The following is a 17,807-nucleotide window of genomic DNA, read 5'->3' on the forward strand; positions in this document are numbered from 1 at the left end:
GTCTCTTCTTTCTTTCTTTCTTTCTCTCTCTCTCTCTCTCTCTTTCTTTCTCTCTTTCTCTCTTTCAAGATTTATTTATTTTCACACAAAGAGAGAAAGACACAGACCTTCTAGCCACTGGTTCACTTCCTGTAATGATCAGGACTGTGCCAGATAGAAGCCAGGAGCTTCTGAATCTCCCACGCGGGTTTAGGGTCTCAAGGACTTTCCCGGGTCCTTCACTGCTTTCCCAGGCCCTAAACAGGGAGCTGGATGGGAAGTGAAGCAGCTGGGACTCGAACCTCTGAGGACTTTGCTGATGGTGCTGGCAGGACACTGGGGCCCAGTAGGGAAGCTGTGGTCTCTGTGGGTCCTTGCGGATGGAAGCCACGTGTGGCGCTGTCGGGAGTGGGCGTGGGTAAATAGACACAGGCATGGTTAGGCCGGGACTGACCACATGGACCACGTGTGTGCTCAGCAGCGGCATCTCCGATGGACGGCTGATCCTGCAGGTGTATTTTTCTCTGCTAACCTGCTTGACTTGTTAAATGTGACACATGTCTTACAATGCTTAGATTGTTTTTTCTTTTATATATTTAATCATGCATTGGAAAGAGTGTGACTCTTCCATCCTCTGGGTCGCTCCCCCAAATGGGTACAACAGCTGGGGTGGGGCCAGGCTGAAGCCAGGAACCTCGAACTCCGTGTGGGTCTCCCACTTGGGGAGCAGGGACCCAAACACTTGGGCCAACCTCTGATACTTTCCCAGGCACAGTAGCAGGGAGCTGGATTGGAAGTGGAACAGCTGGGACTTGAACTGGCATTCACGTGGTGTGCGCGCGTCACAAGCAGTGGCATAGCTCTCTTTCCGTTCTCCGAGTTGCACATACTCTTGGGTGTGTGTATCCAGTGAGTGGTGAGAAAATCAGGTTAGCTGGCGTTGCTGTCTGCTGGCATGTCTTCACCGCCCCAGCCCATGGCGTCCCCGTGGGCCACCTCGACAGATACGCCCAGTGAGCACTGACCAGTCAATGCCATTGTGTTGCCCTCTGTGCCTGGAGCCTGTGGGCACCTCTCCTCTACCCATCCCTGCCATGGAGAGCGGGTTCCTGTGAGCTGAGCTCACCCACCTCTGTCCTCCCCCATGCGGAACCTATGAGAATTCCAGCCTTCTTAGGAGTGAGGGTCTCCTGGGACTTCAGGGGCGGCTGCCTGCTGCTGTCCAGCCTGGGTCGCGGCACTGGGGCCAGCTCCTGCCTCATCGCGATGCCCGGCAGATGCTCATTCGTTTCTCTGTCCTACTGCCTCTTCCTGACGCTGACGTGGTGGACACGCCTGCTGCTGGCAGCCCCAGAATAGAAGGGAGCTCCGTGTGGGAGCTTTACCGGACGGCACAGCCCGACTTCCGCCACCATGCCCTGCCCCAACCTCGTGCCCACCAGCCCGTGACTCACACTCCCCTGACTTGTAGCAGTGCCCACTTTTTGTCATTGTTGGCAGGAACTCTTCCCAGGAAGCAGGGTGCTGCCTGGAACCTACTTGCTTTGTCCTCCTGTGTGTGTGTGTGTGTGCTTGTGTGGGTGGCCCTGCCCGGTGCCAACTCCTTATCGGGTGTCTGGGTACAAGTGGCACCACCTATTGGTCTCCAGCTGTGATAACTGAAGGATTAGAGGCGTTTTCCTGGATCCTGTGCCAGGGAGACTGGTTTCCGAGAGCTGGGCTGCCCAAGCTGCTGACCGGACTCGGTGGACAAGAGCTGGTTCCCAAGTCTCCCTGCCCCCAGCCCGGCATGCGGACCTAGCTTCATCACCCCATCAGGCCCGGGATGGGGCTGGCACCTCCGCTCAAATTGGGAGCCAATCCAGCTCCCTGCTAGGGCACCTGGGAAGGCAGCAAGGGATGGCCCGAGTGCTTGGCCCTGCACCCGTGTGGGGGGCCCAAGGGGGAGTAACAGGCTCCTGGACCAGCCGTGCTTGGCCCTGCACCCGTGTGGGGGCCCCAGGGGGAGTTGCAGGCTCCTGGACCAGCCGTGCTTGGCCCTGCACCCGTGTGGGGGCCCCAGGGGGAGTTGCAGGCTCCTGGACCAGCCGTGCTTGGCCCTACACCCGTGGGGGTGGGGGCCCAGGTATAGTCGTGGGCTCCTGGACCAGCCGTGGCTGATGCAGCTATTTGGAGGGTAGAGTGCTCTTTCTGTCATGCTCTTTTAAGTATAAAAAAAAATGTGGATAAATATTTTAAATACTTAAAAAGAGTGGAAGGGGAGATAAGGACCTCTTCCCCACCCCCACCTCCCGCCTCTCTCGGGGCCAACTCCTAGGGGATGCAAGGGGAGGAGAAGCTGTACCCAGGTCAGGCCAAGCTCTGTTGCTTTGCCACGGCAGCCCCGGGCTGGCTGGAATCCCCATCCTCCCGCACTGCCCCGTCTTCTCAGCCTCTCTCCCCATCTGTCCCCCTCCCTGGACTCCCTTCCAGGCCTGGGCCTTGCTCGGGGACACATTGTGCTGGGTGGCTGTGTCCCCGGCCTCTGCTGAATCCTTGGTCCCCCGGTAGATGTGTGTCGGGATGCTGGTCATGTCGCGAGCATCTACTGAGTGCCCGCAGCCGATTGGCTCTCATGCGCTCGGGCTGGCTGTAAGAGAAGCCCGGGGAGCAGAGTTCAGGTGGTCTGCTTGTCACCAAAGAAGACACATCCACGTGGGGCAGGATCGTCGGAAGAGGATGGCGTCTTATGTTGCTGGTTATCTTGAGCTGAGATCCGCCAGCGCCTGCCCTTCTGAGTGCTCAAAGCCAAGAGGGCTGGGATGTTTGTCCCAGAGACCCAGCACTTAGCTGGAGTAGGCTTCCGGCGGCTGCCATGTGCGCCATCTCGGCTCCCTCCGTCTCAGCCGCTCATTGATCCCAGAGCCCGGCAGCCTCCTCCGGGAGAGAAGAGTTAAGTTGTGGCTGCTGGCTCCTGGTGCTGTTGCATCCAGGAAGCGAGAGGTGCCCCCATGGGCACACCCTGGGATCTTAAGAGTGGGAGAGGCAGCAATCTTGTGCCAGGAAATGGTACTGAGGTTTCCTCTAAGTCTGCCGCTTCGTGCTTTTCTGGAGGAAACCTATCTTGGCGGCAGAGGAGATAAAATGAGAGTTCACTGTGGCCATTCCCGAAAGTAATCCGTGTTTTCCAAGCTTGCAAAAGCAGCATTTTTAAAGGATGTTGGCAGTGGTTGAGGGAGAGACTGGGTTATCGCATGACCTCGCTTGTGTTCTAACCCCTGGGATGGGGGATTGGGGTGCTAAGAGTGCATCTTCTTTTGAAAAAACTTAGTAGTTGTTTTAAAAGAGTTGCAGATAGAGAGAGAGATCTTCCATCTGCTACTTTACGCCCCAGGTGGCTACAGCAGCCAGAGCTGAGCCAGTCTAAAGCCAGGAGCTGCATCATCTGGGTCTCCATGTGGGTGCAGGGGCCCAAGCACTTGGGCCATCTTCTGCTGGATTCCCAGGTGTATCAGCAGAGCCCTAGATGGGAAGTGGAGCAGCCAGGACTCAAAGCAGCGTTCATGTGGATGCAGTGTTGGTGGCAGCTTAACACACTGCACTGCAGCGCTGGCTTTTCTACGTGGAAAAGCCCATTCTTTGTCAACTGTGGGCTTCTGTATCGTTTCTAGTGCCGTAGGGAATGGCAAGCTCATGTGTGCAGCCCACAGATGGAGTGTTTCTGAAGTGTCTGGGCTGCCTGATCAGGCATGCCCCCGTGCCCCACGCATGTAACGCTCGGCCCGCAGGGAGAACCGGGCAGCCCTGTGAGGCTGGGCAAGGAGGAGACGTCCCAGGGGATGTGTCTTTGGGGACGTGAGCATTGTGTGGCCTGCACGGGGTGAGCTGGCCGCTGCAGGGAGACCTCCCGGTGGCACTGTGTGAGCTGCTGCCTGCAGCACACAGCATGCGGTTGAAGTCACCAGAGGAAAGTGGAGGCTTTGGTGATGACTAGTGTCCAGTGGCAAACACTGGAATCGTAGTGTCGCGTCATCCTTAAGGCCACTGTCAAGTGTTAGATCCCACCCACACCGTGGCCACCGCTTCTGGGAGTGTTGCTGCTGGCATTGTCGCACCTGCACGTGGCACCTTGTACTGTGACGTCATTGCAGCTCTCATGTCAGCAAGGGATTGGAATTTTCTGGCTGCGCTGCGGTCGGCTGGGACGGCAGGGCCGACGCTGTTGCTGCAACTGGATCGTGGCGATTCGACAGGTGACCAATGTGTATTTGCTTTTTGGGTGGTGGGAGGAGGGACAGAGGCCAGATGTTGACTTTGAATGGGAGCCCGAGGCACTGCTGGTGTGGGGTGGTACAGGCGGGATGTGATGTTGCATGTCCAGTGCGCCCAGCACGTGCACGGCCTGCCCACCTACGCCCACAGGAGAGACATCTGGACGATAGGGGGGACACGAGTCGTGGGTGGCAGAGTGAATGACTGCAAGGAAGTGGCCAGGGTCTGGGCGTGGGAGGGTACTGGGAGCAGTTCACCACCCAGAAGCCACCAGGTCCCTCTCGTCAGCCATCGGTCCCCAGGCCTCCCTCCTGGCGTGGAGTTCCTCGGCTGGGTGCTGTTGAGCAGCGGCCCTGGCGGTGCCCCTCCCACCACCAGGGACCAACAGAGCCAGGCTCACCCCTGGGGTTGGATAACACACAGTCCCGTGGGGTGCCCTTGGCTGCTCATCTGCCTGTGGGGTCCCTGCCATCCACAGGCGGTCGTGGCACCATCCTGCGGGCGGGAGACTGTCTTTCCTGTAAATTCCTGGCATGATTGTCCTGACTGGGTAGGGCAGGACCATGACCCTAAGATTCCTTTCCGTGTTCAGACTGGGTCTAGGGGCTGGGTTACATTATTGCTTTGATGAGGCAGTTAGCATAATGCACGCGTGATCCACACTCACACAGCTCTGCCTTGCACTTGGCACCTGCTCGGCCAGGGACTCAACGCCACACGTTGGTCTGTGAGCAGTGTGCCTGGCAGCCCCTCCTTCTGGGAGCGCCCGTTTGCATGGAAGTGACAGGCAGACGCTGTGTGGACAGTGATGGGAGGTGTGGAAGACAGGAGGGTGTGAACAGCGGACTGTGAGCGTGGGCACCTGTCATTCATGTCTGTGCTTGTGGCTGCTACAGCAAGGGAGCAGCAGGGAGGTATGGGGCACAGTGCTCTAGCCCGTGCAAAGGGCCTGAGCAGGTGTCCTTGCCTGTTGCAGGGACCCCAAGGAGGCATGGTGGCTGTGGGTGGGAGGGAGGTTGGCCGAGGGGCTCTGGCTGCAAGGAAAGTAACGAGGGGTGTGGTTGTCGACACGCCAATCAAGAGGCCCCCTCCTGTCGCTGCAGCTGACTCAGTCCGGGGGGCATAAGGGGTCTCTGAACACCCAGGTTGGAGAGTCCACACCATGGAGTGGTCTTTGATGCCCACAAGTGTATGCAATCCCAGTAGAGTGGGTCTAGGCAGAAAAGACGCCAAGTGCAGCGATGGGCTTGGGATACCTCCAAAACGTGGAGGTGAGGGAGGCTGGGATTCCTGGGGTCCGAGGCCAAGGGAAGAAGCAGCACAAGTTGTGTGGCACCCCACAACAGGCCACAGCTGGGAAGGCAGGGCAGCAGTGTTGGCCTTGGCAACGTGGGCAGGGAGTGGGGGCCGAGCACGGCCCGGAGCCTCGAGGGGGAGGAAGTGGAGACACTGAGGCCCGTCCACCCAGGAAGGGATGCAGGCCTGGCCGTGGCTGTGTCCGCTGTGCCTGGGCCCAGGTCAGCCACAGGGCACGGGGCTCTCACCTGCTTGTCGGGGATCCTGCCAGGCCTCACATGTCACCAGATGCTCCTCTTTTTCCTCTGGGTGTTCTTGCTTAATGCCTAGGGGGCACCCCGGAAGTGCAGGGGTCAGCCCACACAGCATGCTTTTCCACAGAGGAGTCCATGTGGAAGGGCCTGGGGCTGTGGTGTTGCCTTTGATTGTGGTGGTTTTCCTTTGGTTTTCCAGGACCTCAAAGCCTTGGAGGAACCATGCAGAAGCAGCTGCTGGTCCAGCAGGGGGAGGGGAGCAGGGCAAAGGCGGGGTGGGGTGGGGGTCTGGGGAGCGTGCCCTGGCGGAGGCAGGGCAGGCCTTTCCCAGTCGCTCCTTCCAGGCTCAGGTCCCTGAAGAGGCCCAGGCGAAGTGCTGATTTTTTTTTAGATACATTTTTATTGGAAAGGCGGATGTACAAAGAGAAGGAGAGAGCCTCTGTGTGCTGGTTCATCCCACAGATGCTGCAGTGGTTAGAAGCTAAACCAGTCTGAAGGCAGGAGCCTTCTCCAGGTCTCCCTGGCAGGTGCAGGGCCCAAGGCTCGAGCCATCCTCCTCTGCTTTCCCAGGCCATACAGCTGGATGGGAAGTGGAGCGGCCGGGACACAAACCAGCGCCTATCTGGGATTCCGGCACTTAGAATTGGAGAATTAGTCTACTGAGCCATCTCACTGGGCCTGCAGGTCAATTTTAAATAGAGCACAGCTCTCAGTCCTGTGGTCCACGCCCTGCTTCCCCAGGAGCCCACAAGGGCCCAAGGACTCAGGCAGCCAGAACACAAACTGATACCCATGCAGGATTCTGGTGCATGCAAGTGAGAACTTTAGCCACTAGGCTACCACACAGGGCCCCTCAACACACTTTTTAAAAGTATTTCATGGAGCCTGGTGCTATAGCCTGGTGGCTAAAGTCCTCACCTTGCATGCCCAGGATCCCATATGGGCCCTGGTTCTAATCCTGGTGACCCTGCTTCCCATCCAGCTCTGCTTGTGGCCCGGGAAAGCAGACCCAGAAGAGGCTCAGGGCTCCTGGCTTTGGATCGGCTCTGCTTTGGCCATTGCAGCCACTCAGGGAGTGAACCAGTGGACAGAGATCTTCCTCTCGGTCTCTCTTCCTCTCTGTATATTTGCCTTTCCAGTTAAAAAAGTTTTAAAAATAAATAAATGAAAGTGTGTTGGCAGACCAAGTGCTTGTGACTTAGTTTTGTAACTCGGTGGCTAAGCCTTGTGGGAACCACCTTAGATGGAAAAAGTTACAGTGTAAAACCAGCGCTCACTAGAGGAGCCTGACGTTCAAGACCGAGCTGCTGGTCCTGTCGGGCTCTGTTGAGGGCTCTGGGCCTGGCTGTGGACTGCTGGCTTGCCTGTCCGTGAGGGCTCCACCTTCCTGCACGAAGTCACCCCGAGTCCCATGTCCTGCACCATCCGTGTGGGGGCCGGGATTTCAGCCTGCGGGGAGGAATCGCCCCAAGTGTGACCTGCAAAGGGGCTGCCGCTCGGCCCTGACAAGCATGAGGTTCTGACACCTGTGGGGCGGACGATAACCAGGCGGATGCTGCAGAGTTGTTCTCGTCCCTAGGGGGAGCGCATGCATAGCCAGGGGCCGGGAAGGCACAGAGGGGCCTGGCAGCAGTTTTGCAAGAAAAGCGTTCTAGAGATCTGAGCACTTGCACGTCATGGGGGCGGTGTATGGGGCCAGCTCCATGGTGTCGCCGCTACCCACTGCCTGTAACACTGATGTATAGCGGCACCCAGGGGGCGGTGTATGGGGCCAGCTCCACGGTGTCGCCGCTACCCACCGCCTGTAACACTGACGTATAGCGGCACCCAGGGGGCGGTGTATGGGGCCAGCTCCATGGTGTCGCCGCTACCCACCGCCTGTAACACTGACATATAGCTGCACCCATGTAGGAGCTGGTTTGAGTCCCAGCTGTTCCGCTTGTGACCCCACTCCCTGCACGTGCACCTAAGGGAGCAGCAGAAGATGGCCCGAGGGCCCCTGCACCCACATTGGAGACCCCGGTGAAGCTACTGGCTCCTGGCTTCTGCCTGGCCCATCTGTGGGGTTAATCAGCGGATGGGAGAGCTCTCTGTCCTTCCTTCGCTATCCATAATTCTTCCTTTCAAATAAATAAATAAACCTGGAAAAATGTGGTATATTTTATGCGATGTGTGTGTTACCACGTTTTGGGGAAAATGAACTCCCAAGTCGAGGAGGGGTCCAAGAGCCACCTGTGCCCAGCACGCCATGTATGCCAGCCTTCTCTCTCCACAGTTATAACACAGTGACTGAATCTGAATGCTGAGCCAGGCTGAGTTCAACTCGGATACGGCTTCTCCATTGCAGTTGTCAACCATGGAGCACGAGGCAGCATCCCACAAAATTCCAAATGCATCTTCTGAAAAGGTGTCTCTTGTTTATTTGAAAGGCAGAGTGACAGGAGAGACAGCGACAGGGATGGTGGGGAGAGATCTTCTCTCTGCTGCTTGTCTCACCACACAGCCACAGGTACCATGGCTGGACTGGGATGGTGCCAGGAGCCTGGCACAGGTCTCCCACATGGGTGCCAGGCCCAGACACTTGGACCATTTTCTGTGGCTTTCCCAGGAGCATTCGCAGGGCTTTGGATCCAAAATGGAGCAGCCAGGACTGAAACCAGTGCTTATGGCTCAGTGAATTAACCCACTGAGCTACAGCACCAGCTGCCAGATATGACTTGAGAGTGAAGACATTTGCATACCGCTCTTGAAGTCCTTTGGAAAGTTCCAGAACTTTCCAAACATTCCCGGGCGATGTGTCATGAGTTATTGGGCGGGGCCGGAGGTGGCTTTGGCTGTCCTTTGGGAAGGCAGCCCTGTTGTCCCCAGACACGGGCATGAAGCTGCAAGTTTGCTTTACTGACCTGGTTCTCATGTGGATTGTTCTGTGTGGGGGAGAGTGCTCATTGCTGTTGGTGGCTGTGTGTGCAGCTCAGCCCTGACACACTCTCAGGGGGCTTATCAAATATCCTGGCATGGGCTTCAGCCCTTGGTCCACAGATGGCTCTGCAGCAGGTGGGCGGCCCAAAAAACCCGAGAGGCGTCAGGGAACCCGGCGAAAGCCTGGCATTGCCCGAGTCACAAGGCTGTCCTGTCCTCCTTGGCCTCTGAGCCTCTAAAGACACCCGAGGAACAGGCGGGGGTGTCCCGTGAGCCGTCACCGGTGCAAACAAGCGCATTTTGGTTTCTGCTTGGAAAGAGGCCTGACTCCCAAGACAACACGGCCCTGAGCACCTGTTGATCAGGTGCTCCTCAATGGGACACCTGCCTTCGGGGCTGCTTGGGCTGCCCGGTGAGCGCTCTCAGCCTGGCCCTGCAGGTCACTGGTGGGCAGCTGTGTGCCAGTCTCACAGCCATGGGATCTGGGGAAGCAGGGAGAAGAGACTGCCTCACGTGGCGCCGTTCTGGGGCTGTGGCTGGCACAAACCCGGGCAGCCTTCGGGAAAGACGAGCAGTTGACAGAGGGCGCCCACAGACCCCTTTGTGGGCGCGGAGGGCCTTTCCTCTCTGAGGGGCTGCTCTCCCTGTGCCATGGCCTCCACCAAAGGGTCCCCAGGCAGTGAACACAGCACCCATCCTGAGGCACCTGCTGCTGGGCCGGAAAGAGTGTAAATGCAGGCCCTGGCCTTCCAGGGCTGCGGGGCGGGAGGACGTAGGGAAACCCCCAGTGTTCCTGACCGTACGTGAGGGGAGCTGCTTCCTGGTCAGGCGTTGTTCCTTTGAGAGAGGAGCGAGTCTTCTTTGTTCTTTGACAACTTTCTAATCGCAGCTTTATTGCACTAAGCCTTCCCGTCGTTCGTCACCCATCTTCGCAGCTGTCTGGCAGGCTTTTATACATTCCCAGCATTGTGCGACCCTCACCACCCTTGACTTAGCCGTGACCGCAGCTCCAGGAACACGGGCCATCTCCTTACAGAGCGCAGCCAGCCGACACTGCAGCCCTGTGGGGCGCGGGTTGGGCACACGTGCGGAGGGGTCCTAAGGGCTGGGCTGTGTACCCTGCCTCCATCTTGAGTCCTGCCTGTCTCCAGCTGGGTCAGCCATCACCAAAGCAACCGGCCCCTTGGGACAGCAGCTGCCACAGACATTGAGAGGGAAGGGGGAGTTTGTGGGGGCAGTACCCCACATGGGAACCTGGACCTCACCAAAGGCCTGCAGGGAGCCAGCCAGGGTCCAGACCAACTGGAGATGACAAGATCTAGGCTAAAATGGCTCCATGATGGTTACATCACTCATTCATCCATCCAGTGGGCCGCTATTAAGTACCAGGCACTGTGCTTTCAGCGCAAACCCACTGTGATTCGGGAGGAAGGCAGAAGACACAAGAGTCATGGGCAGAAGTGGCAACAGGCAAACAGGCAGGGCACCGAGGTGCCAGCATGTGCGGCCCGGCAGAATTCTGCCTGCCAGGTCCTGGGCCACACAAGGTCACTCGCAAGTGTTCCATCTCATGGTCACGTCCATGGCAGCATCCCCTCCTCTGAGCCTCCCGGAGGCATGGCTGCCTGCGTGGCACCCTGTCAGGAGGCAGCAAGGGAGAGATGTGGCAGAGGGCATGTGTCCAGGGGAGAAGGGACTTGAAGCCACACACCCACAGACTTGGCTGCCAAGTCCCCTTAGAGATGTCCTCTACACTGTAACCAGGGTGGCTTGTTGCAGAAGTTGCCAAGCTCCATGGAGGAATCCCCTCCCCTAGTCTGGTGGTCCAGGATTCTGATGCAGGGCTTGCTCTGAGCACCCTCTTAGGCCCTTCCTGTGCCCGGAAGGCCGCCCTGTCGGTGTCACACTCTGCAGCTGGCTGATCCTCGCGAGCTGAACTGGGTCCTCGCGGGCAGAGCTGGGTCCTCGAAGACAGAGTTGGGTCCTCGCGGGCTGTGCTGGGTCCTCGCGGGCAGAGCTGCTGATCCTTGTGGGCAGAGCTGGGTCCTTGTGGGCAGAGCTGGGTCCTCGCGGGCAGAGCTGGGTCCTCGCAGGAGAGCTGGGTCCTAGCAGGCCAGGCTGGGTCCTAGCAGGCAAGGCTGGGTCCTCGTGGGCAGAGCCAGGTCCTCGCGGGCAGAGCTGGGTCCTCCTGGGCTGTGCTGGATCCTCACGGGAGAGCTGGGTCCTCGCAGGCAGAGCTGGGTCCTCCTGGGCTATGCTGGGTCCTCCCGGGAGAGCTGGGTCCTCGCGGGCAGAGCTGGGTCCTCGCAGGCCAGGCTGGGTCCTCGTGGGCAGAGCCAGGTCCTCGCGGGCAGAGCTGGGTCCTCGCAGGCAGAGCTGGATCCTCGCGGGCAGAGCTGGATCCTCGCGGGCAGAGCTGGGTCCTCGCAGGCCAGGCTGGGTCCTCGTGGGCAGAGCCAGGTCCTCGCGGGCAGAGCTGGGTCCTCATGGGAGAGCTGGGTCCTCGCGGGAGAGCTGGGTCCTCGCAGGCAGAGCTGGGTGCTCAAGGACAGAGCTGGGTCCTCGCAGGCAGAGCTGGGTCCTCGCGGGCAGAGCTAGGAGCTCTCAGTGGAAACCATGCCCATGTCCCTGGCTCCTGCAGCGAGCCTCTGGCCTGGTGCACTAGCACGTAGCCTCTTCTCCCCCTCGGGCCCTGGGGCCTCCACCTGTCTGTGTGTCCTGTTTCTCTACAGGACCCTGGGCAGCAGCCGTGAAGTGATACACCTGCCGCATGTCCGCGCTTGCACCAGCACCTGCACGCCTGCGCACATGCTGGGATAAACTGTTCTCACATTCCTTTAGCCACATTCTGTAGCCCCTGCTCCCGGTTTATTAAACAGCCCTCGTTTCAGGCAGTAGAGCAACGCGTGCAGACAGAGATGTTTGCTCTCTCCAGCAAGATGCGTTTGGGTAAAAGAGATGGCATTTCCAAAGCCACAGAGCTCAGAGGGCCCCAGGAACCTGGTCAGGTGTGACTGCCCCGGGATTGGGCCTGCAGATGGGCGGCTGGTGGGCTTAGGAACCGCGCTCATGAGCCACTGTTCCGACACTCTGCTTCTTTTCCTATCTCCACCTGCTGGGAAAGATGCAGCAAGGAATCTCAGAGCTAAGAAGGCAGCAGAGCCACTGCCCTGCAGGGGTTCAGGGTGGGGCTCCTCGGGACATTCTGAGTTACAGAGCATGTGGCTTCAAGGTCTTAGGGTTTCTGTCCATCTCAGCTGCTGTAAGAAAATACAGGACCAATTGGCTTTTGAACCAAACATTTCTCTCCATTTTGAAGGCTACAGGTTCAAGGTCAAAGTCTGGTGTTTGGGGAAAGCTGGCAGTGCCTCACACGGTCCCATTGTAGCAGAAGGGGCCACAGAGTTCTCTGGGCATTAATGCCACTCATAGGGCTGCACTCTCAAGCTACCATCATCCTGAAAGGCCGTCGCTAAGATCTGTGTGCGGGAGCGCTGGGCAAGGGCTGGGGGTGGAAGCGCTGGGAGGAGGGGCCCTCAGTGTACCGATGCTAAGATGCTTACAGCTGCAGGTACCTTGCAGGTGGCACCTGCACAGACCACAGCGCCCTTAGGGCTCACCTTTGGAAGGTTCTGTTACTGGAGTGTGGGAGAGTAAAGAGTCGCCAGTGGCTCACGGAGAGCCTGGGACAGAGAAAGCATACTCTGCCGTCCCTCCCAGTGTGACCATTGCTCCGTTGCATTGCCTGAAACTTACTCATCACTGTGCCTTGTCTGCAAATGAGACTTTTTCCCAGGGCATACAACCAGGAAATGGCACAGTCTGACAGGGTGGGACTCCCTGCAGTGTCAGGCGTCTAGCAGGGGTCCCAGAACGTGTCCTCCGCCAGTAAGAGGGGGCTACTGCATGTGGACATACCTGAGGAAAGTTTGTAGCTATTTATGGAGCCGTGGGCTGCTCACTGACTTGGCTTGCCCTGGCCGGTTCTGGAAACCGAGGCGGATTCCTTGCCCACGCACCCTCAGAGCTGGTCTGGCCACTGCTCTCCCGGCACGTTTGCCGCCATGGGCTGCGTCCACTCCCAGGTGAGCTCACGGGCTTTGCGCCACTTAGGGGCGTGGGATTAGTGAGAGCCTGTGGGCTGTGGGCTGTCAGGGGCATTGTGGGAAAGGAACAGAGCCAGGAGGACTCCAGGAGGGATGAGGCACCAGGCTGCATGGGTGCCCACAGGCTGAGGGGCTAGGGTTATTCCACGCAGCAACCTCTGCATGGTGTAAGCACAGGCTGCTTCCTGGGCCCCTGCCGAGCACCCAGGCACTGTGCACAGTGCTGGGGTGCAGGAGGGCAGCTCCCAAGGGCTTCGGTGCCCTGGAGGACATCCAGTGCTGGGGCTGCTGGCTGGAGAGGACACCCAGGTGGACAGAGCAGCCCCGGGGGACCAGGGCTCTGAAGTCCCAGGATAGAGGGGGAGGGGCAGGACTCACCCAGCAGGGAAGGCACAGAAGGGCCGAGGCTGAAGTGCAGGGAGGGGATGTGGAGCCGACTGAGTGGGAGGCAGCGCTGTGGTCCTGGGCAAGCTGGCCTGGCTGGCAGGAGCCTGGCTCATCAGGCTGTGGCCCACTCTGGGGGCTGTGAAAGAGGGAGGGTGCCAGAGCTGCAGGGAGGGTATTTGGGGGGTTGCTGCTTTTAAAGGGCCCACGGTATGATAGGCTAAGCCTCGGCCTGCAGCGCCAGGATACCGTATGGGCATCGATTTGTATCCTGACTGCTCCACTTCCCAGCCAGCTCCCTGCTTGTTGCCTGGGAAATCAGTGGAGGACGGCCCAAAACTTTGGGATCCTGCACCTGTGTGGGAGACCTGGAGGGGTCTCCTGGCTCCAGATCGGCTCAGCACCAGCCATTGTGGTGTTTCGGAGTGAACCAGTGGATGGAAAATCTCTCTGTGTGTCCTCCCCCCCCCCGGAACTCTTCATTTTGAATAAAAATAACGTTAGATATTTTTTTTAAAGTTGGCAACAAAGGGGTCACTGATCCTGCCGCCCCGCCCTCCTGCGTCTCTGTCACTTGGACGGAGCTTTAGGGCAGATGTTTGAGCACCTGCCATCCTTCCCCACACTTCCTCCCCTCTGCCCAGGCCTGGACTCCGTCCTCGTCAGGCCACCCTCGCTGACTGTCACCTCCCATGCTGCCCAAGACCTCCCGTGCTGATGGCAGGGTTAGAACAGGGACAGCCAACACCTGTCAGAATTGAAGACCCTTGAGGCCTGTGGAAATTGGCTTTTGTTGCTCATTGCTGGGTACTGGACAGTAATGGTGGCTTCCACAGGAGGCTGCTTGGTGGGGACCCGCGCTCCCGGGCCGTTGCCCTGTGTCCTCACTCGCATGCCAGGCTAATGCCCCTCGTGTGCGTTTCAGGACCTTGTAAATTGTGCTTTGAAAGTGCAGAGACCTTCTCTGAATTAGGAGCTGGGTGTGTATTTTTAGTGTTTTCCCAGGAGTTGGATCACTGTGTGTGCACACCTGTGTGTGTACATCTGTGTGTGCACCTGCACCTAGGTGCACATGAACTTGAACCCAAACAGGCAGGCCGTAGTTTTGGAGACTCCAGGCAGCAGAGCACTTTACGAGTGTGTGGGAGAAACCCACAGCTGAGTGTTACTGAGCTCTCGTCGCTTTCCAAGAGCGTCGTGTGACATTCGCAGGGAGAGAGGGACACTCATCACTTGGTTTTGCTTTTGAGCTTGAGACGCTTGCACAGGTGGCTGACGCTCTCTGAGAATTCGGCGTGAGAGATGTCCGTTTACAGTGCCAGCTTCCCTTTGCTGCTCAGATGAGACACGGCCCCAGGCAATCCTGCCCCTCCCTGACCTCCTGTGCTTATCTGGGGGTCATTTCTCAGATTCTAGACTCGAGAATGCCCGGCTTGGTGCCCACTAGCCAAGGCAGGACTCCGCATGGGATTTTCTTGAACGTGTCTGTTGTGGTTGCACCTGACCAGCACGAAGAAGCCACCCGTGTGAAAGCAGGCATACAGAGAGGACCCGTTGGTCACTGCGTTTGTGGCCTACCAGGGCAGGGCGTGTGAGCGAGCCCTCGGTGGGTGTGGGATGAGCTGCCCAAGCCAAGCTGGAATTCCTGGCCAAGAAGAGCCTGGAGAAGCGTCTGAGAAGGTGCCACTCTGTGCTCTGTAGGCAGCAGCACTGAGGCTCCTGCTCGGCTGGGCTTGGGGTATGGGAGCAGCCGTGTGCCCGGGGCTGCCGGCCAGGCACCCGCGCGTGGGCACGGCCCAGACCGAGGCCCTGGCATTTCCTAGGCATGCTGCCTACAGAGCCAGGAACGCTTGGGAAGTGGCGTCTGGTGCGTGGCCCTGGGTGTGGGCACTGCTGCCGCTCCGGAATCCGCGGCTTTCCCTCCTGGTGACCTTTGGTGGCCAACAGATGACTGTCCCTCACTGTTGTGCAATCCCATACTTTTTCAGGGCGCCCAACATTTCCTGCACGAAGAACTTCTCTTTCTCTTTTAAGATTTGTCTTTTTTGTTTTGGAGAAGCAGGGCTAGAGTGGGGAGAGTGTAAGAGAGAGAGAAAGAGAAGAATCTTCCATAAACTGGCTCACTCCCCAAATGACTTTAGTGGCCGAAGCTGAGCTGATGTGAAGCCAAGATCTTCCAGGTCTCCCGCATGGGTTTGTGCCTTGGGCCATCCCCCACTGCTTAGCAGGGAGCTGGATGGAAGTGGAGCAGCTGGGACTCGAACTGGCGCTCATGTGGGACCCCGGTGTCACCGCAGCCTTTCACACCACACACATCCTCTAGCCCCCCTCGAAGGCCTTGCGGCCGCTGGGTCTCCCCCGACACATCCCTTGTGCTTCATTTCCTCTTTCAGTGTTCTCGCTTCACCCTGCCCCCGGACACGTTAAGACACACACCCTGGGGACAGCGGTGAGTGCTCACGGTCGTGGCTCCCATGTGCCAGCTCTCGCAGGCTCCGCCGCTGGGCAGTGGCATGGCGTGGACAAGTGGCTTTCCGTGGACAGGGAAAGCTCCAGGCCTGGCTGCCGCGTCTGACTGCCCAAGTGGCTCAAGAGCCTGTGTTGACCCTGAATGGCTGCGAACGGGGTCTCCTCTCCTCCTCGCCTCCTCGCCTCCCTCACCTCCTCTCCTCCTTACCTCCTCACCTCCTCTCCTGCCTCCTGCAAGGCCGGGCAGTGACAGCCTCCCAAGTGCTGATGGGAGGATCCAAGGTTAACCCTTGCCTGTCCAGGGGTGGGGGTGTCCAGACCAGTGGTGAAGATGCTGTAAGGAATGCCCCGTGTCCTGTGTCAGAGAGCCTGGGTTCAAGGCCCAGGTCCTGACTCCACGTCCCACGAGCAGGCACCCTGGGAGGAGCTGGTGATGGCTCGAGTGGGCGTGATGTGGCTGGGTGCCTGCCAGCGTGTGGGAGACCTGCCTTCCTGCTGGCCCAGCCTTATTGCGGTGGGCCTATGGATGAGCCCACCTTTCAAATAAATACAAGAACATAATTTCGACAAAGAAAACCTTACCTGTCTCACCTTCCTCATCTAATGCTTTTTAAAATATTTATTATTTCTTTGGAAGGCAGAGTTAGAGATCTCCCATCCACTGGTTGGCTACAGAAATGATTACAACAACCAGAGCTGAACCACGCCAAAGCCAGGAGCCTGGAATTCCATCGAGGCCTCCCTGTGGGTGCAGGGGCCCGGGACTTGGGCTGCCCTCTGCTGTTGTCCCAAGGTCATTAACAGGAAACTGGATGGGAAGCGGAGCAGCTGGGACTTGAACCCGCACCCCTACGCGATGCCAGTGCTGCAGGCAGTGGCCTAGCCGGCTGCACCACAACGCTGGCCTCATCTGTTGGTTTTTGAACTTGGTTTTTATCTCATGGGCTTTATCTGTCTATTCTGTGTTTTACTCTAAAAATCGTGTTCATTTTGTAAACGGCTGGCCTTGAGCTCCCTGCTGGGCAGAACAAGGTGAACGGCGAACGCCTGCTCCGAGTGGGTGTTGTGGGCAGCTGGTTAAGCCGCCTGTGCGACACTCCTGGTTGAGTCCTGGTGCTCCGCTTCTGATCAGGCTTCCTACTGCTGCACCCTGGGAGCAGCGGGGGCAGGCTCAGGTGCTGGGGCCTGCCGTCCTCCTGGCACACCAGGTGAAGGCTCTGGTTCCTGGCTTTGCCTTGGCCAGCCCTGGGTATTGTGGGGTTAGAGAGCAATACCCCAGCAAACACAAGATATTCTTTCTCTCTCTCTCTCTCAAGTAAATGAGAATCAGTGTTTTCTCAAGCATCATTGTCTGCCAGGCAGGAGAGGTGGAGTCATGAGAGAGTGACGACCCGGAGCCGTTGGGCCCCAGGGAAATGCAGGCTGTGCCACGGGAAGCTGCTCTTATGCACCACACTTGAGGGAGGGCATGGTTACATGGCTCCCAGCCTGTGATGCAGTGTGACTGTGTTGGAGACGCCTCAGTGGCTTCTTAAACCCGGAGCAGGTCACCTGCCCCATGTCCTGAGCTTCGCTCCTTGGGGAATGGGAACGTAGCTTCAAAACAGACTTAGCCAAGAACGCCCTTGGCCATCGCCTGGCCGAAAACTAGGGACGGCCCAGACGGGTCACTGACTGCGAGAGGGAGGGCGGGGCCCCCGCGCGCAGGTGCAGGTGCAGGTGCGTGGGCGCCTCCCCAGCAGGCTGCGCGAAGGAAGCCAGGCTGAAGACCAAAGCTAGACCAGCAGTGGAATGTTCCTAAAAGGAAAGCAGGGTGGTGAAGTCGGAGAGCGATGGCCTCTGGGGTCAGGGCAGGAAGAGGTGGGAAGGGGGACCCTTTGGGGACCCCAGAAGCCCCAGAGTCACCCATTCTGGCACTGAGGAACTTATGTTTCTATTGCACACCAGTTAAACTTCCAGGAGACTCAAGAGGGGGTGCTTGGGAGCAGGTGTGCCCAGGGCCACCCCACAAGCCCACGGGTTCTTAGCAGGTCCCTGGGGCTGGAGAAGGGAACCCCCTTATGGCACAGAGTGTGTGTGTGTGTGTGTGTGTGCTCGGGGAGGTGAGGTCTCCCTGCCGGGCTGGGTGCAGGATGCTGCTCCCCAAGGG

The 17,807-nt window shown here is 58.5% G+C and overlaps 1 protein-coding gene across 2 annotated transcripts in view; it reads left to right on the top strand.

Annotated features, from left to right (window-relative positions):
• Positions 1 to 17,807, top strand: part of BACE2 (beta-secretase 2) — a 56,231-nt gene that overhangs the window by 11,928 nt on the left and 26,496 nt on the right. The window lies entirely within an intron of this gene.

The sequence above is a fragment of the Ochotona curzoniae genome, unplaced genomic scaffold, assembly GCF_017591425.1.
Source record: "Ochotona curzoniae isolate NIBS_2020 unplaced genomic scaffold, NIBS_Ocur_1.0 contig_4516, whole genome shotgun sequence".
Classification (NCBI taxonomy): Eukaryota; Metazoa; Chordata; class Mammalia; order Lagomorpha; family Ochotonidae; genus Ochotona; species Ochotona curzoniae.